This window comes from Tachypleus tridentatus, chromosome 4 (genome assembly GCF_004210375.1).
Source record: "Tachypleus tridentatus isolate NWPU-2018 chromosome 4, ASM421037v1, whole genome shotgun sequence".
Taxonomy (NCBI): domain Eukaryota; kingdom Metazoa; phylum Arthropoda; class Merostomata; order Xiphosura; family Limulidae; genus Tachypleus; species Tachypleus tridentatus.
In genome coordinates this window covers 70803568-70820331 of record NC_134828.1, presented here as the reverse complement: position 1 = coordinate 70820331, position 16764 = coordinate 70803568, and the positions used below count along the sequence as shown (strand labels likewise).

Below are 16764 nucleotides of genomic sequence, written 5' to 3'. Positions count from 1 at the left end.
AAAAATCAGTGCTTTCTTTATACGTTATTGCTAGTGAGTTTTGCCACAGAATACAGTATCTTGAATGTGGAAATTAAGTGAACATTGAGATATAAATATATACACATATAAAGGTTTTAAATGTATACAACTCTCAATAGAAGATTCTTTAGATCAAACATAAATGAAACTATTTTTTGTAATATACACTTTTAACAACCGGCTAACCATTCCAATTGTAGCCATATATTGTTCACCCACCAAAGATATCGACATTAACTTCCTACAGAAATGTGTTAACCGTAAACCTAAACTAATCATCATTGGGATTTCAATTCTCCACACACAGAACTATGGGGAAATAGAAACACACGGAGAGGGTTGTGTATAAAAAAAATTCTTTCTATTGAGAAAAAGCACCTGATAAACGACCGCACACCTACACACTTTTCAGCCGCCAACGGCTCATATGACGTACTTGATTACATCATAGCCTCCAAGGACACAGTAAATAGAATCTCTAACTTCAGAGTGCATGACGAAATCACGAGTGACCACTTCTCCATTTCCTGTATGATTCACCTGCGCCACACTGACTTCCTGCAGCATACACTGACACCAAACAGATTGGCTCACTTTCAACGCTTCACTAGATTCATATCTACCCCACCCAATTAAACATGCTAACAACAAAACAGAACTAGACAACTATGTAAATCAAGTTACAGAAGCCATACATAAAGCCATAAAAAACACAATCCCTAAAACAAGGAGAAAGCATTCACATAATCAATGGACTTTAACACCGGAAATTCACGCACTTATAATCAAACGCAGGCAATTAAGACGAATACACTTTATAACACGTGATCCATCTATCAAAACACAGATTAACATAACAAATGCAAAAATTAAACAATAAATTAAAATAGCAAAAGACACTAATTGGCAAAACTTTTGTAAAACTTAGAAAAATAAAAAACAATCCAAAAAAATTTTGGAAAAAAATTCAACAGTATTTCTTTAGACAAAACACAAACAACCTGCTACAACATATCACACACAACAATATAATCGCAAGGACGGACGTAGAAATCCTACCTATTAGACGACTACTTGAATCCTCCTTTTGCAACCTAAATTCAGTCGACTTTGACACACAACACCAACATCATGTCAACAACTTCATAAATAGAAATTAAGCTTCATTCTCACCACAATTACCTGGCGAGACATTTGAGACATACTCAAGTTCAATCAACAGGAAAATTACCATCACTGAACTAAAATTAATATTAAAACTTGAAAACACTTCCCCGGACACGACCAAATACCAAACATTATTCTGAAAAAAAGCTATACTCTCATATTTCAACACCTCACAAACATCATGAATATTTCACTAACAACAGGATATTACCCCGACACTTGGAAAATAGCCATCATAACCACGATTCCAAAGAAACAAACCAACAGGACAAATTCAGATAATTTCCGTCTCATCAGTCTGTTAAGCTGCCTTGACAAACTGATGGAGAGGGTTATCTCCAACCGTCTTCTTCACTTTTGTGAAAGAAATAATATCCTTCCAGAATCCCAGAATGCCTCCAGAGAAAACAGGCAAACAACAGATCACCTCACACGACTCAACGAATCAGTCTACAAAACTTTTAACAACAACCAAGTAACCGTTGGTGTATTCCTAGACGTCAAAAGCATTTGACAGCGTATGACACAATGCCATCAAATGCAAACTAACTCATCTAAATATAAACCCCAGTATAGTTAAATGGATATCAAACTTCCTGAGAGATAGAACAGCGCAAGTAAAAGTCAATAAAACTATATCTAAATCATTGAACATAACTGCAGGAGTGCCCCAAGGAACAGTCCTTTCTCCACTACTATATATTATTTTCGTCAACGACATACATTTCCCCAATTTAACATACACGCATAATTCACAATACGCAGACGACATCGCTATCTGGAGCACCTCCAGAAACCCAGTAATGGCCATGTCTCGCGTTCAAGAATCACTGAACAACGTCTCGACCTGGGTAACAAGTGGAGAGTTGTTTTAAATCCAACCAAAACACAAGCAATCACCTTCTACAGGAAACTGAAAAAACAAAGAAAAAAATCTAGAAAAAGTAAAATTATCACTCGGAAATACGCCCATTAACATGAGCAAAAAAACATCACATTCCTTGGCATCACTTTTGACACAAACTAACATGGAAAAACATGTTAACAACATACACTCATCAATTAGAAAACGCATTTCACACTTAATGACTCTAACCAGCAAACACTGAAAATGCTCACCAAAAACCATTATCCAAATATACAAGGCTTACATCCGTCCACTAATAGAGTATGGATGTCAAGTCACATATAATATGTCAAATAACACACTTCAGAAAATCCAAGCTCAACCAAACAAAATACTGTACTAAGATCTGCATTCACTCTAACATCATACACTCCAGTAAATTATATACATCAAATCAGCAACTTACCAACACTAAAAAAGAGACAAATAGAAATAGCACACAAATACTATTTAAAAGCAGAACACAGAAACAAACTAACTCTATAAATTAACTAGTGCACCAACCAAATTTATTTCACCATACAACATATTTCGGGAGTCACAAACAACACAACAAAGTACTTAAAGGGCAAAACTCACGAAAACATTATAAATTTTCGTTTTCAGGTCTCGGGCACAGGATATGTAAAACTTTCGGCGCCTGTCCTGTGAAAGAGGGTTTTTATCGGGGCACTCCCGTTTCCCCCCACAGGAAAAACTCAGGCATTGGATCTTCAGATCCCAGCCTAGGCAACTTTATTGCCATGCCCTGAATTGGGTCGTTTATGTTCAAATTTACTATGACATCTAACTTTCGGAACGGGATCTGGCTGTTTTCTCCGGTGCTACCTTTGCCTCGTTCATGAATAATATTAATTATGAACAACTTCACTCCTTCATCCAAAATAGAGTTAAAAAAACCCCAGCTAAATTCAATAAACTTCCAGGAAAAAGGATGAAGAGGAAGCACAATTCTTCTGATTTCTCTCTCTCTAAACTAAACCCCTGTCACGTTAGTTTGAGTTTGAGAAGAATTCTTTTTTCAAATGTGGAAAAAACAAAACACACGGTAGCGTGGCCGAGCGGTCTAAGGCGCTGGTTTTAGGCACCAGTCCGAAAGGGCGTGGGTTCGAATCCCACCGCTGCCATTTTTACTTTATTATGCCACTTGTTAGATGAACAAGAAATGTGGGTAATATATTTCGAAGGAGGATATTTTTGGTGGGCCTATTACAACAAGCGAAGAGCGTTTCTCGCCAATTAAACAGGAAACAATTACTACATTCATGATGGTTTAGGTAAATATCAGCTAATCGCAGAAAGTTGCGACACATATAATTCACAACTAATCTTTGCGTCAACACAGTTTGACAAAATATTCGTTATTTACAACACCCTACGTTTTGTTCAATTATTATTGATTAACGTGTCATTATTTATACACTGAGTATTGAGCAATGATGTTTCATTGGAAACAGGAAAACGCGGATTGAAAAGCCGCTAGAACTGACAATGGCAAACGCCCAGATACCGAGGGAAAAAGGTACATCAAAGAAAGGAGTTGAAAGGTAAACATTGACTGTAAGAGAATTAATAGGGTGAAAAAATGCTAAATAATTAGGTAAAAGACAGGATTGACAGAAATGCAAATGGCAGGAAATCCAGAAGAAAAATCTGCTTGATGGTAAGATAAGACGAGAAAACAAATAAAGCTTGAATAAGGCGAGGCTAGCAAGATCAAAGGCCCAAAAGAGAGACAAAAGGATGAAACAATGTCATGTGAAGGGGAATATAGTGAAATGTGTCTAAAACAACTGGAATAAGCCAAGCAGCTTCTGTATTAGAGGCATGGAAAACAATCCATGATATAAGGTGGAGGAAAATTGACAAAATTAGGTTCATCTGAAAAATGATATAGCCTAAAATAGCAGTAGTTCGTAAGGGTAAAGATTGAATTCAAATTATCAACTGTGAGTGTATTATACAAAGAACAGTCGATTGCACTGTTTTATTAAAAGCAGTAGTTTAGATGGCGCTTGCTGAATTTACTTTCTCTGGTCAGCATTTCTAAAGTAGGAACGCCTAAACGTCGGTGTCTTATATAAAATAACCCCTACTCGTATGTAACATTGATAGAAAAGAATTGAATCTCTAAAGAAAGTGAGCATATAAAGTTTTATGGTATTTTCTATTTTACTTTTAAAACTTGTATCTCTTGGAAAATATGCTCGTCTACTAAAACAAACCCTTCTTTGACGATTTGTGGGTTCAACTTGCGGTCAAAAAATAAGTGAAATACGAAAAATTTAAAATTCTTTTAACATTGAACCTCGGCATTAATAATTTAAAGAAATAGGAACGTTCATCTTTATATAATGCCAGAGGTGACGTATTTTAAATAAACACACATTTCTATTCACACCTTACACTAAGAACGTAAATACTCTTGATAGTATTTATTTTGTGAAGTATGCATTGCGGTTAACGCCAGTGATTTTGAAACTTTATCACAAAGAATCAGCAAACAAACTATTTGTGGAATTAAAGAAAGCAAAGTCACTTTATTAAGAAATGGATTACGATAGTGAATTTGCAATTTACGTCAAACGGTATATCGCTAAAAATTAAAATAGGCTGCCCGAACATTATAATTCGCGATATCCGACAGAAGATCTTGAGCACTGTGGACGTCTCTAACGAATTTATGACAAGTTACGTGTTAAACATTGTTCTTTTAAGTACATACTATCAGAGGATTTTTCGTTAAATCTTTATGAAACTGAGAATGGAAATATGATATAAACAAATTAACGACTTTCCTGGGAAACCATATCTCGTGCTCACACTCTTTATAATATTCATCTGAAATACAAAGAGATGTCGGGGTGCAAATCTGCGGTATTTGCATCCTGTAGGTTTGAAAAATATTTAGTTGCAATTATGGAACAGAAGTAATAGAGGATATTTTCGAATATATGAAATATTTTTCAAATTAATTCCAGATCCAAATAGGCATTTATCATCCTCAGCCTCCTTACGGACACTGAAAGTCTATCACTGCATGTGTTGACTGCCTTCATATATTTCTTTAGTCAAGATGAAGTGTTACCGTATTGTTTCTGTTTTTTTTTTGAATAATATTTAAGGGTTTTTTATCTCCCGCTTAACTGCCAATCAAGACGTGTTCTTTTTTATTCTGCTTTCGGATAACTAGCACGATAAAATCTAAAGATATATACATCTGTTCCATCAATTAAAAAAACAAACCTTATCGACTGCTATATTGATGTAAGTAGATTAAATGTTTTAGTTAAATACACTTTTCTCCGTAAATCTTTAGTTGAGATTCTATAGAAAACCTTGAGAGTATGAAAAGAACGTGGTTTCCTGCAGTAAATCTGGTAAACACTGGATAATGTTTATCACTGATCGTTATACTTCCATTTAGAATCTGGACACAAAAAATAAACTTGTGGTGTGCAGAATGTGGCTCTAACTGCCTTCTCGTATTTCTTCTACACCTGGAACACACTTTCTGAAGCTATGTTTCGTGAAAGGTCGATTCTACGGATAGATTAAGAAGTTTGCAATGCCAACTTGTTCTCTTAAAGACGTACGGTCATCAGATAGTCTGATGTGGCTTTGCTATAAGAAAACACACATGTGAAGACGTACGAACTGTCAGCTCCAGTGTTGTGATGAATTGATCTTTTTGTTTTCATGTCGCAATCTCCACGATGTAACACTGTTTTGTGTAAAGAAGGATGACGTGTAAAATACGGCTTGAAACATTTTGTTGTGGGAGACAACCTGAATGATTTTGTAGGGTGTCCGAACATAGTGGTACGAAAAACTGTGATCGTGTCAGCAGCGTTACGACAGAAAGGGTAAGAACCATAATCATAAAGAAATGATTCGAGACATCAGTATCCATAAGTTAAGAAAAGGATTAATCCCTTTCAATACGTCTTTGTCATTTAACACATAAAATCAGTGCTTTTTTTATACGTTATTACTAGTGAGTTTTGCCACAGAATACAGTATCTTGAATGTGGAAATTAAGTGAACATTGAGATATAAATATATATACATATAAAGGTTTTTAAATGTATACAACTCTCAATAGAAGATTCTTTTAGATCAAACATAAATGAAACCATTTTTTGTAATATACACTTTAACAACCGGCTAACCATTCCAATTCTAGCCATATATTGTTCACCCACTAAAGATATCGACATTAACTTCCTACAGAAATGTGTTAACCGTAAACCTAAACTAATCATCATTGGGGATTTCAATTCTCCACACACAGAACTATGGGGAAATAGAAACACAAGGAGAGGGTTGTGTATAAAAAAATTCTTTCTATTAAGAAAAAGCACCTGATAAACGACCGCACACCTACACACTTTTCAGCCGCCAACGGCTCATATGACGTACTTGATTACATCATAGCCTCCAAGGACACAGTAAATAGAATCTCTAACTTCAGAGTGCATGACGAAATCACGAGTGACCACTTCTCCATTTCCTGTATGATTCACCCGCGCCACCCTGCCGTGGCGTACGTGACTTCCTCAGCATACACTGACACCAAAACAGATTGGCTCACTTTCAACGCTTCACTAGATTCATATCTACCCCACCCAATTAAACATGCTAACAACAAAACAGAACTAGACAACTATGTAAATCAAGTTACAGAAGCCATACATAAAGCCATAAAAAACACAATCCCTAAAACAAGGAGAAAGCATTCACATAATCAATGGACTTTAACACCGGAAATTCACGCACTTATAATCAAACGCAGGCAATTAAGACGAATACACTTTATAACACGTGATCCATCTATCAAAACACAGATTAACATAACAAATGCAAAAATTAAACAATAAATTAAAATAGCAAAAGACACTAATTGGCAAAACTTTTGTAAAAACTTAGAAAAAATAAAAAACAATCCAAAAAAATTTTGGAAAAAATTCAACAGTATTTCTTTAGACAAAAACACAAACAACCTGCTACAACATATCACACACAACAATATAATCGCAAGGACGGACGTAGAGAAAGCCTACCTATTAGACGACTACTTCGAATCCTCCTTTTGCAACCTAAATTCAGTCGACTTTGACACACAACACCAACATCATGTCAACAACTTCATAAATAGAAATTAAGCTTCATTCTCACCACAATTACCTGGCGAGACATTGGAGACATACTCAAGTTCAATCAACAGGAAAATTACCATCACTGAACTAAAAATTAATATTAAAAACTTGAAAAACACTTCCCCCGGACACGACCAAATACCAAACATTATTCTGAAAAAAAGCTATACTCTCATATTTCAACACCTCACAAACATCATGAATATTTCACTAACAACAGGATATTACCCCGACACTTGGAAAATAGCCATCATAACCACGATTCCAAAGAAACAAACCAACAGGACAAATTCAGATAATTTCCGTCTCATCAGTCTGTTAAGCTGCCTTGACAAACTGATGGAGAGGGTTATCTCCAACCGTCTTCTTCACTTTTGTGAAAGAAATAATATCCTTCCAGAATCCCAGAATGCCTCCAGAAAAAACAGGCAAACAACAGATCACCTCACACGACTCAACGAATCAGTCTACAAAACTTTTAACAACAACCAAGTAACCGTTGGTGTATTCCTAGACGTCAAAAAAGCATTTGACAGCGTATGACACAATGCCATCAAATGCAAACTAACTCATCTAAATATAAACCCCAGTATAGTTAAATGGATATCAAACTTCCTGAGAGATAGAACAGCGCAAGTAAAAGTCAATAAAACTATATCTAAATCATTGAACATAACTGCAGGAGTGCCCCAAGGAACAGTCCTTTCTCCACTACTATATATTATTTTCGTCAACGACATACATTTCCCCAATTTAACATACACGCATAATTCACAATACGCAGACGACATCGCTATCTGGAGCACCTCCAGAAACCCAGTAATGGCCATGTCTCGCGTTCAAGAATCACTGAACAACGTCTCGACCTGGAGTAACAAGTGGAGAGTTGTTTTAAATCCAACCAAAACACAAGCAATCACCTTCTACAGGAAACTGAAAAAACAAAGAAAAAAATCTAGAAAAAGTAAAATTATCACTCGGAAATACGCCCATTAACATGAGCAAAAACATCACATTCCTTGGCATCACTTTTGACACAAACTAACATGGAAAAAACATGTTAACAACATACACTCATCAATTAGAAAACGCATTTCACACTTAATGACTCTAACCAGCAAACACTGAAAATGCTCACCAAAAACCATTATCCAAATATACAAGGCTTACATCCGTCCACTAATAGAGTATGGATGTCAAGTCACATATAATATGTCAAATAACACACTTCAGAAAATCCAAGCTCAACCAAACAAAATACTGTACTAAGATCTGCATTCACTCTAACATCATACACTCCAGTAAATTATATACATCAAATCAGCAACTTACCAACACTAAAAAAGAGACAAATAGAAATAGCACACAAATACTATTTAAAAGCAGAACACAGAAACAAACTAACTCTATAAATTAACTAGTGCACCAACCAAATTTATTTCACCATACAACATATTTCGGGAGTCACAAACAACACAACAAAGTACTTAAAGGGCAAAACTCACGAAAACATTATAAATTTTCGTTTTCAGGTCTCGGGCACAGGATATGTAAAACTTTCGGCGCCTGTCCTGTGAAAGAGGGTTTTATCGGGGCACTCCGTTTCCCCACAGGAAAAACTCAGGCATTGGATCTTCAGATCCCAGCCTAGGCAACTTTATTGCCATGCCCTGAATTGGGTCGTTTATGTTCAAATTTACTATGACATCTAACTTTCGGAACGGGATCTGGCTGTTTTCTCCGGTGCTACCTTTGCCTCGTTCATGAATAATATTAATTATGAACAACTTCACTCCTTCATCCAAAATAGAGTTAAAAAAACCCCAGCTAAATTCAATAAACTTCCAGGAAAAGGATGAAGAGGAAGCACAATTCTTCTGATTTCTCTCTCTCTAAACTAAACCCCTGTCACGTTAGTTTGAGTTTGAGAAGAATTCTTTTTCAAATGTGGAAAAACAAAACACACGGTAGCGTGGCCGAGCGGTCTAAGGCGCTGGTTTTAGGCACCAGTCCGAAAGGGCGTGGGTTCGAATCCCACCGCTGCCATTTTTTCTTTATTATGCCACTTGTTAGATGAACAAGAAATGTGGGTAATATATTTCGAAGGAGGATATTTTTGGTGGGCCTATTACAACAAGCGAAGAGCGTTTCTCGCCAATTAAACAGGAAACAATTACTACATTCATGATGGTTTAGGTAAATATCAGCTAATCGCAGAAAGTTGCGACACATATAATTCACAACTAATCTTTGCGTCAACACAGTTTGACAAAATATTCGTTATTTACAACACCCTACGTTTTGTTCAATTATTATTGATTAACGTGTCATTATTTATACACTGAGTATTGAGCAATGATGTTTCATTGGAAACAGGAAAACGCGGATTGAAAAGCCGCTAGAACTGACAATGGCAAACGCCCAGATACCGAGGGAAAAAGGTACATCAAAGAAAGGAGTTGAAAGGTAAACATTGACTGTAAGAGAATTAATAGGGTGAAAAAATGCTAAATAATTAGGTAAAAGACAGGATTGACAGAAATGCAAATGGCAGGAAATCCAGAAGAAAAATCTGCTTGATGGTAAGATAAGACGAGAAAACAAATAAAGCTTGCATAAGGCGAGGCTAGCAAGATCAAAGGCCCAAAAGAGAGACAAAAGGATGAAACAATGTCATGTGAAGGGGAATATAGTGAAATGTGTCTAAAACAACTGGAATAAGCCAAGCAGCTTCTGTATTAGAGGCATGGAAAACAATCCATGATATAAGGTGGAGGAAAATTGACAAAATTAGGTTCATCTGAAAAATGATATAGCCTAAAATAGCAGTAGTTCGTAAGGGTAAAGATTGAATTCAAATTATCAACTGTGAGTGTATTATACAAAGAACAGTCGATTGCACTGTTTTATTAAAAGCAGTAGTTTAGATGGCGCTTGCTGAATTTACTTTCTCTGGTCAGCATTTCTAAAGTAGGAACGCCTAAACGTCGGTGTCTTATATAAAATAACCCCTACTCGTATGTAACATTGATAGAAAAGAATTGAATCTCTAAAGAAAGTGAGCATATAAAGTTTTATGGTATTTTCTATTTTACTTTTAAAACTTGTATCTCTTGGAAAATATGCTCGTCTACTAAAACAAACCCTTCTTTGACGATTTGTGGGTTCAACTTGCGGTCTAAAAAATAAGTGAAATACGAAAAATTTAAAATTCTTTTAACATTGAACCTCGGCATTAATAATTTAAAGAAATAGGAACGTTCATCTTTATATAATGCCAGAGGTGACGTATTTTAAATAAACACACATTTCTATTCACACCTTACACTAAGAACGTAAATACTCTTGATAGTATTTATTTTGTGAAGTATGCATTGCGGTTAACGCCAGTGATTTTGAAACTTTATCACAAAGAATCAGCAAACAAACTATTTGTGGAATTAAAGAAAGCAAAGTCACTTTATTAAGAAATGGATTACGATAGTGAATTTGCAATTTACGTCAAACGGTATATCGCTAAAAATTAAAATAGGCTGCCCGAACATTATAATTCGCGATATCCGACAGAAGATCTTGAGCACTGTGGACGTCTCTAACGAATTTATGACAAGTTACGTGTTAAACATTGTTCTTTTAAGTACATACTATCAGAGGATTTTTCGTTAAATCTTTATGAAACTGAGAATGGAAATATGATATAAACAAATTAACGACTTTCCTGGGAAACCATATCTCGTGCTCACACTCTTTATAATATTCATCTGAAATACAAAGAGATGTCGGGGTGCAAATCTGCGGTATTTGCATCCTGTAGGTTTGAAAAATATTTAGTTGCAATTATGGAACAGAAGTAATAGAGGATATTTTCGAATATATGAAATATTTTTCAAATTAATTCCAGATCCAAATAGGCATTTATCATCCTCAGCCTCCGTACGGACACTGAAAGTCTATCACTGCATGTGTTGACTGCCTTCATATATTTCTTTAGTCAAGATGAAGTGTTACCGTATTGTTTCTGTTTTTTTTTTTGAATAATATTTAAGGGTTTTTTTATCTCCCGCTTAACTGCCAATCAAGACGTGTTCTTTTTATTCTGCTTTCGGATAACTAGCACGATAAAATCTAAAGATATATACATCTGTTCCATCAATTAAAAAAAACAAACCTTATCGACTGCTATATTGATGAAAGTAGATTAAATGTTTTAGTTAAATACACTTTTCTCCGTAAATCTTTAGTTGAGATTCTATAGAAAACCTTGAGAGTATGAAAAAGAACGTGGTTTCCCTGCAGTAAATCTGGTAAACACTGGATAATGTTTATCACTGATCGTTATACTTCCATTTAGAATCTGGACACAAAAAATAAACTTTTGGTGTGCAGAATGTGGCTCTAACTGCCTTCTCGTATTTCTTCTACACCTGGAACACACTTTCTGAAGCTATGTTTCGTGAAAGGTCGATTCTACGGATAGATTAAGAAGTTTGCAATGCCAACTTGTTCTCTTAAAGACGTACGGTCATCAGATAGTCTGATGTGGCTTTGCTATAAGAAAACACACATGTGAAGACGTACGAACTGTCAGCTCCAGTGTTGTGATGAATTGATCTTTTGTTTTCATGTCGCAATCTCCACGATGTAACACTGTTTTGTGTAAAGAAGGATGACGTGTAAAATACGGCTTGAAACATTTTGTTGTGGGAGACAACCTGAATGATTTTGTAGGGTGTCCGAACATAGTGGTACGAAAAACTGTGATCGTGTCAGCAGCGTTACGACAGAAAGGGTAAGAACCATAATCATAAAGAAATGATTCGAGACATCAGTATCCATAAGTTAAGAAAAGGATTAATCCCTTTCAATACGTCTTTGTCATTTAACACATAAAATCAGTGCTTTCTTTTATACGTTATTACTAGTGAGTTTTGCCACAGAATACAGTATCTTGAATGTGGAAATTAAGTGAACATTGAGATATAAATATATATACATATAAAGGTTTTTAAATGTATACAACTCTCAATAGAAGATTCTTTTAGATCAAACATAAATGAAACCATTTTTTGTAATATACACTTTAACAACCGGCTAACCATTCCAATTCTAGCCATATATTGTTCACCCACTAAAGATATCGACATTAACTTCCTACAGAAATGTGTTAACCGTAAACCTAAACTAATCATCATTGGGGATTTCAATTCTCCACACACAGAACTATGGGGAAATAGAAACACAAGGAGAGGGTTGTGTATAAAAAAAATTCTTTCTATTAAGAAAAAGCACCTGATAAACGACCGCACACCTACACACTTTTCAGCCGCCAACGGCTCATATGACGTACTTGATTACATCATAGCCTCCAAGGACACAGTAAATAGAATCTCTAACTTCAGAGTGCATGACGAAATCACGAGTGACCACTTCTCCATTTCCTGTATGATTCACCCGCGCCACCCTGCCGTGGCGTACGTGACTTCCTCAGCATACACTGACACCAAAACAGATTGGCTCACTTTCAACGCTTCACTAGATTCATATCTACCCCACCCAATTAAACATGCTAACAACAAAACAGAACTAGACAACTATGTAAATCAAGTTACAGAAGCCATACATAAAGCCATAAAAAACACAATCCCTAAAACAAGGAGAAAGCATTCACATAATCAATGGACTTTAACACCGGAAATTCACGCACTTATAATCAAACGCAGGCAATTAAGACGAATACACTTTATAACACGTGATCCATCTATCAAAACACAGATTAACATAACAAATGCAAAAATTAAACAATAAATTAAAATAGCAAAAGACACTAATTGGCAAAACTTTTGTAAAAACTTAGAAAAAATAAAAAACAATCCAAAAAAATTTTGGAAAAAATTCAACAGTATTTCTTTAGACAAAAACACAAACAACCTGCTACAACATATCACACACAACAATATAATCGCAAGGACGGACGTAGAGAAAGCCTACCTATTAGACGACTACTTCGAATCCTCCTTTTGCAACCTAAATTCAGTCGACTTTGACACACAACACCAACATCATGTCAACAACTTCATAAATAGAAATTAAGCTTCATTCTCACCACAATTACCTGGCGAGACATTGGAGACATACTCAAGTTCAATCAACAGGAAAATTACCATCACTGAACTAAAAATTAATATTAAAAACTTGAAAAACACTTCCCCCGGACACGACCAAATACCAAACATTATTCTGAAAAAAAGCTATACTCTCATATTTCAACACCTCACAAACATCATGAATATTTCACTAACAACAGGATATTACCCCGACACTTGGAAAATAGCCATCATAACAACGATTCCAAAGAAACAAACCAACAGGACAAATTCAGATAATTTCCGTCTCATCAGTCTGTTAAGCTGCCTTGACAAACTGATGGAGAGGGTTATCTCCAACCGTCTTCTTCACTTTTGTGAAAGAAATAATATCTTTCCAGAATCCCAGAATGCCTCCAGAAAAAACAGGCAAACAACAGATCACCTCACACGACTCAACGAATCAGTCTACAAAACTTTTAACAACAACCAAGTAACCGTTGGTGTATTCCTAGACGTCAAAAAGCATTTGACAGCGTATGACACAATGCCATCAAATGCAAACTAACTCATCTAAATATAAACCCCACTATAGTTAAATGGATATCAAACTTCCTGAGAGATAGAACAGCGCAAGTAAAAGTCAATAAAACTATATCTAAATCATTGAACATAACTGCAGGAGTGCCCCAAGGAACAGTCCTTTCTCCACTACTATATATTATTTTCGTCAACGACATACATTTCCCCAATTTAACATACACGCATAATTCACAATACGCAGACGACATCGCTATCTGGAGCACCTCCAGAAACCCAGTAATGGCCATGTCTCGCGTTCAAGAATCACTGAACAACGTCTCGACCTGGAGTAACAAGTGGAGAGTTGTTTTAAATCCAACCAAAACACAAGCAATCACCTTCTACAGGAAACTGAAAAAACAAAGAAAAAAATCTAGAAAAAGTAAAATTATTACTCGGAAATACGCCCATTAACATGAGCAAAAACATCACATTTTTTGGCATCACTTTTGACACAAACTAACATGGAAAAAACATGTTAACAACATACACTCATCAATTAGAAAACGCATTTCACACTTAATGACTCTAACCAGCAAACACTGAAAATGCTCACCAAAAACCATTATCCAAATATACAAGGCTTACATCCGTCCACTAATAGAGTATGGATGTCAAGTCACATATAATATGTCAAATAACACACTTCAGAAAATCCAAGCTCAACAAAACAAAATACTGTACTAAGATCTGCATTCAGTCTACCATCATACACTCCAGTAAATTATATACATCAAATCAGCAACTTACCAACACTAAATAAGAGACAAATAGAAATAGCACACAAATACTATTTAAAAGCAGAACACAGAAACAAACTAACTCTATAAATTAACTAGTGCACCAACCAAATTTATTTCACCATATAACATATTTCGGGAGTCACAAACAACACAACAAAGTACTAAAAGGGCAAAACTCACGAAAACATTATGTATTTTCTTTTTCAGGTCTCGGGCACAGGATAGGTAAAACTTTCGGCGCTTGTCCTGTGAATGTGGGTTTTTTTCGGGGCACTCCCGTTTCCCCCCACAGCAAAATCTCAGGCATTGGATCTTCAGATCCCAGCCTAGGCAACTTTATTGCCATGCTCTGAATTGGGTCGTTTATGTTCAAATTTACTATGACATCTAACTTTCGGGACGGGATCTGGCTGTTTTCCCCAGAAAACTTTGCCTCGTTCATGAATAATATTAATTATGACCAACTTCACTCCTTCACCCAAAATAGAGTTAAAAATAACCCAGCTAAGTTCAATAAACTTCCACGAAAAAGGATGAAGAGGAAGCACAATTCTTCTGATTTCTCTCTCTCTAAACTAAACCCCCGTAACGTTAGTTTGAATTTGAGAATAACTCTTTTTTCAAATGTGGAGTAAACAAAATACACGGTAGCGTGGCCGAGCGGTCTAAGGCGCTGGTTTTAGGCACCAGTCCGAAAGGGCGTGGGTTCGAATCCCACCGCTGCCATTCTTTCTTTATGGAAGAAATATTTTGGAAAGCGCCGGTTCTCGTCATCGAGTGCAGACGTGTTTTTCTATTTCTGATTGCCTTAGTGTAAATTAACAGCTAAGCCTAGTGAGCGTGTAGTTCTTTTTTTTTTGCTAGATTTTTTATTTTTTCAAGTTGTTTGACGATGTCTTCATCAACCAAGAAGGTCATGGAAGTTATGCGTAGTACAGTTTTTGTGGAAACGACAACTTCAAGCCATGGGGACGTTATCCATTCGGTTATTTCTACGTTTGGTGCTGCTTCGGTCACTGCTGTAGTTCCTCGCCCGGGTGGATATGAGGTAACTTTTGTTCTTTCCGCCGATGTGGACCTGGCTATAGATGCTGGTCTAATTGTAAATGGTGTGCACTGTTCGGCTAATGGTGTCACTAAACGTAATGTTACTGTGTCATTTATGGACGTCCCAGAATATATAGACGATGATATTATACTAAATAAACTTAAAGATTTTGATTGTGAAGTGAAAAGCCCCATTGTGTGGAAGAGGGACCATGGCATATATTTAGGTATACGCCATGTTCGTGTGTCTTTTAGTTAGAAGTGTATCTCTTTGCCGTGCGTTGTGAAAGTTTTTGATCCTTTGGGCAAGGCGGTAATGTTAAAAGTGAAGCATGATCGCTAGTCAAAAGTGTGTAATTTATGTTTGGGGGCGGATCATCTATATAGCTAAACTAAACTAACGTGGCAGGGGTTCAGTTTAGAGAGAGAGAAATCAGAAGAGTTCTCTCTCCAACTGGGGTGTTCAGGAACTTTGTAGTTCCTCTTCGTCCCCTTTCGTGGATTGTTATTAAAATTAAGTGGTGGTTTTTTTTTATTATTATTTTAATAAATTAATTATCGTTATTATTCTTGACTTTTTGGGTGGAGAATGTCTCACTAAATGTTCTTTTGGGTGGAGGCAAAGGCAGCAGTGGAAAGAAAGGCCGGGACCTGTCCCGGAATGAAAAAGTTGGAGAGATGTGAACATGAATGTAATTCATTCAAATTCAGATCAAACCAAATAGCCCGATTCTTGCTCTGGCAAAAAGGTTGCCCAGGCTGGGATCTAGAAATCCAATGCCTGAAGAATTTGATGTGGGGGGGGAAACGGGAGTGCCCCGAGAAAACCCACTTTCACACGACAGGCGCCGAAAGTTTTGCCTGTCGTGTGCCCTGTACCTGAAAAAAAGGAATTCATGTTAATAACATATATTTTATTTATTTAGATTCTTTGTTGAGTAGATTGTGATTCTTGAAATATGTTGTAAGGTGATATGTATTTCGTTGGTGCACTTGATAATTTGTGTAGTGATGCCGTTAGTTTGTTTCTATTTTCTGCTTTTAGATAATATTTA

At 36.1% G+C, this 16764-nt stretch overlaps 3 non-coding genes across 3 annotated transcripts; all 3 read left to right on the top strand.

Annotated features, from left to right (window-relative positions):
• Positions 1 to 3142: 3142 nt before the first annotated feature.
• Positions 3143 to 3222, top strand: TRNAL-UAG (transfer RNA leucine (anticodon UAG)). The gene has a single exon. It is a non-coding gene; the product is annotated as a tRNA-Leu (tRNA).
• Positions 3223 to 9220: 5998 nt separating this feature from the next.
• On the top strand, positions 9221 to 9300 carry TRNAL-UAG (transfer RNA leucine (anticodon UAG)). The gene has a single exon. It is a non-coding gene; the product is annotated as a tRNA-Leu (tRNA).
• A 6008-nt stretch (positions 9301 to 15308) lies between these two features.
• On the top strand, positions 15309 to 15388 carry TRNAL-UAG (transfer RNA leucine (anticodon UAG)). The gene has a single exon. It is a non-coding gene; the product is annotated as a tRNA-Leu (tRNA).
• The last annotated feature ends 1376 nt before the right edge of the window (positions 15389 to 16764 follow it).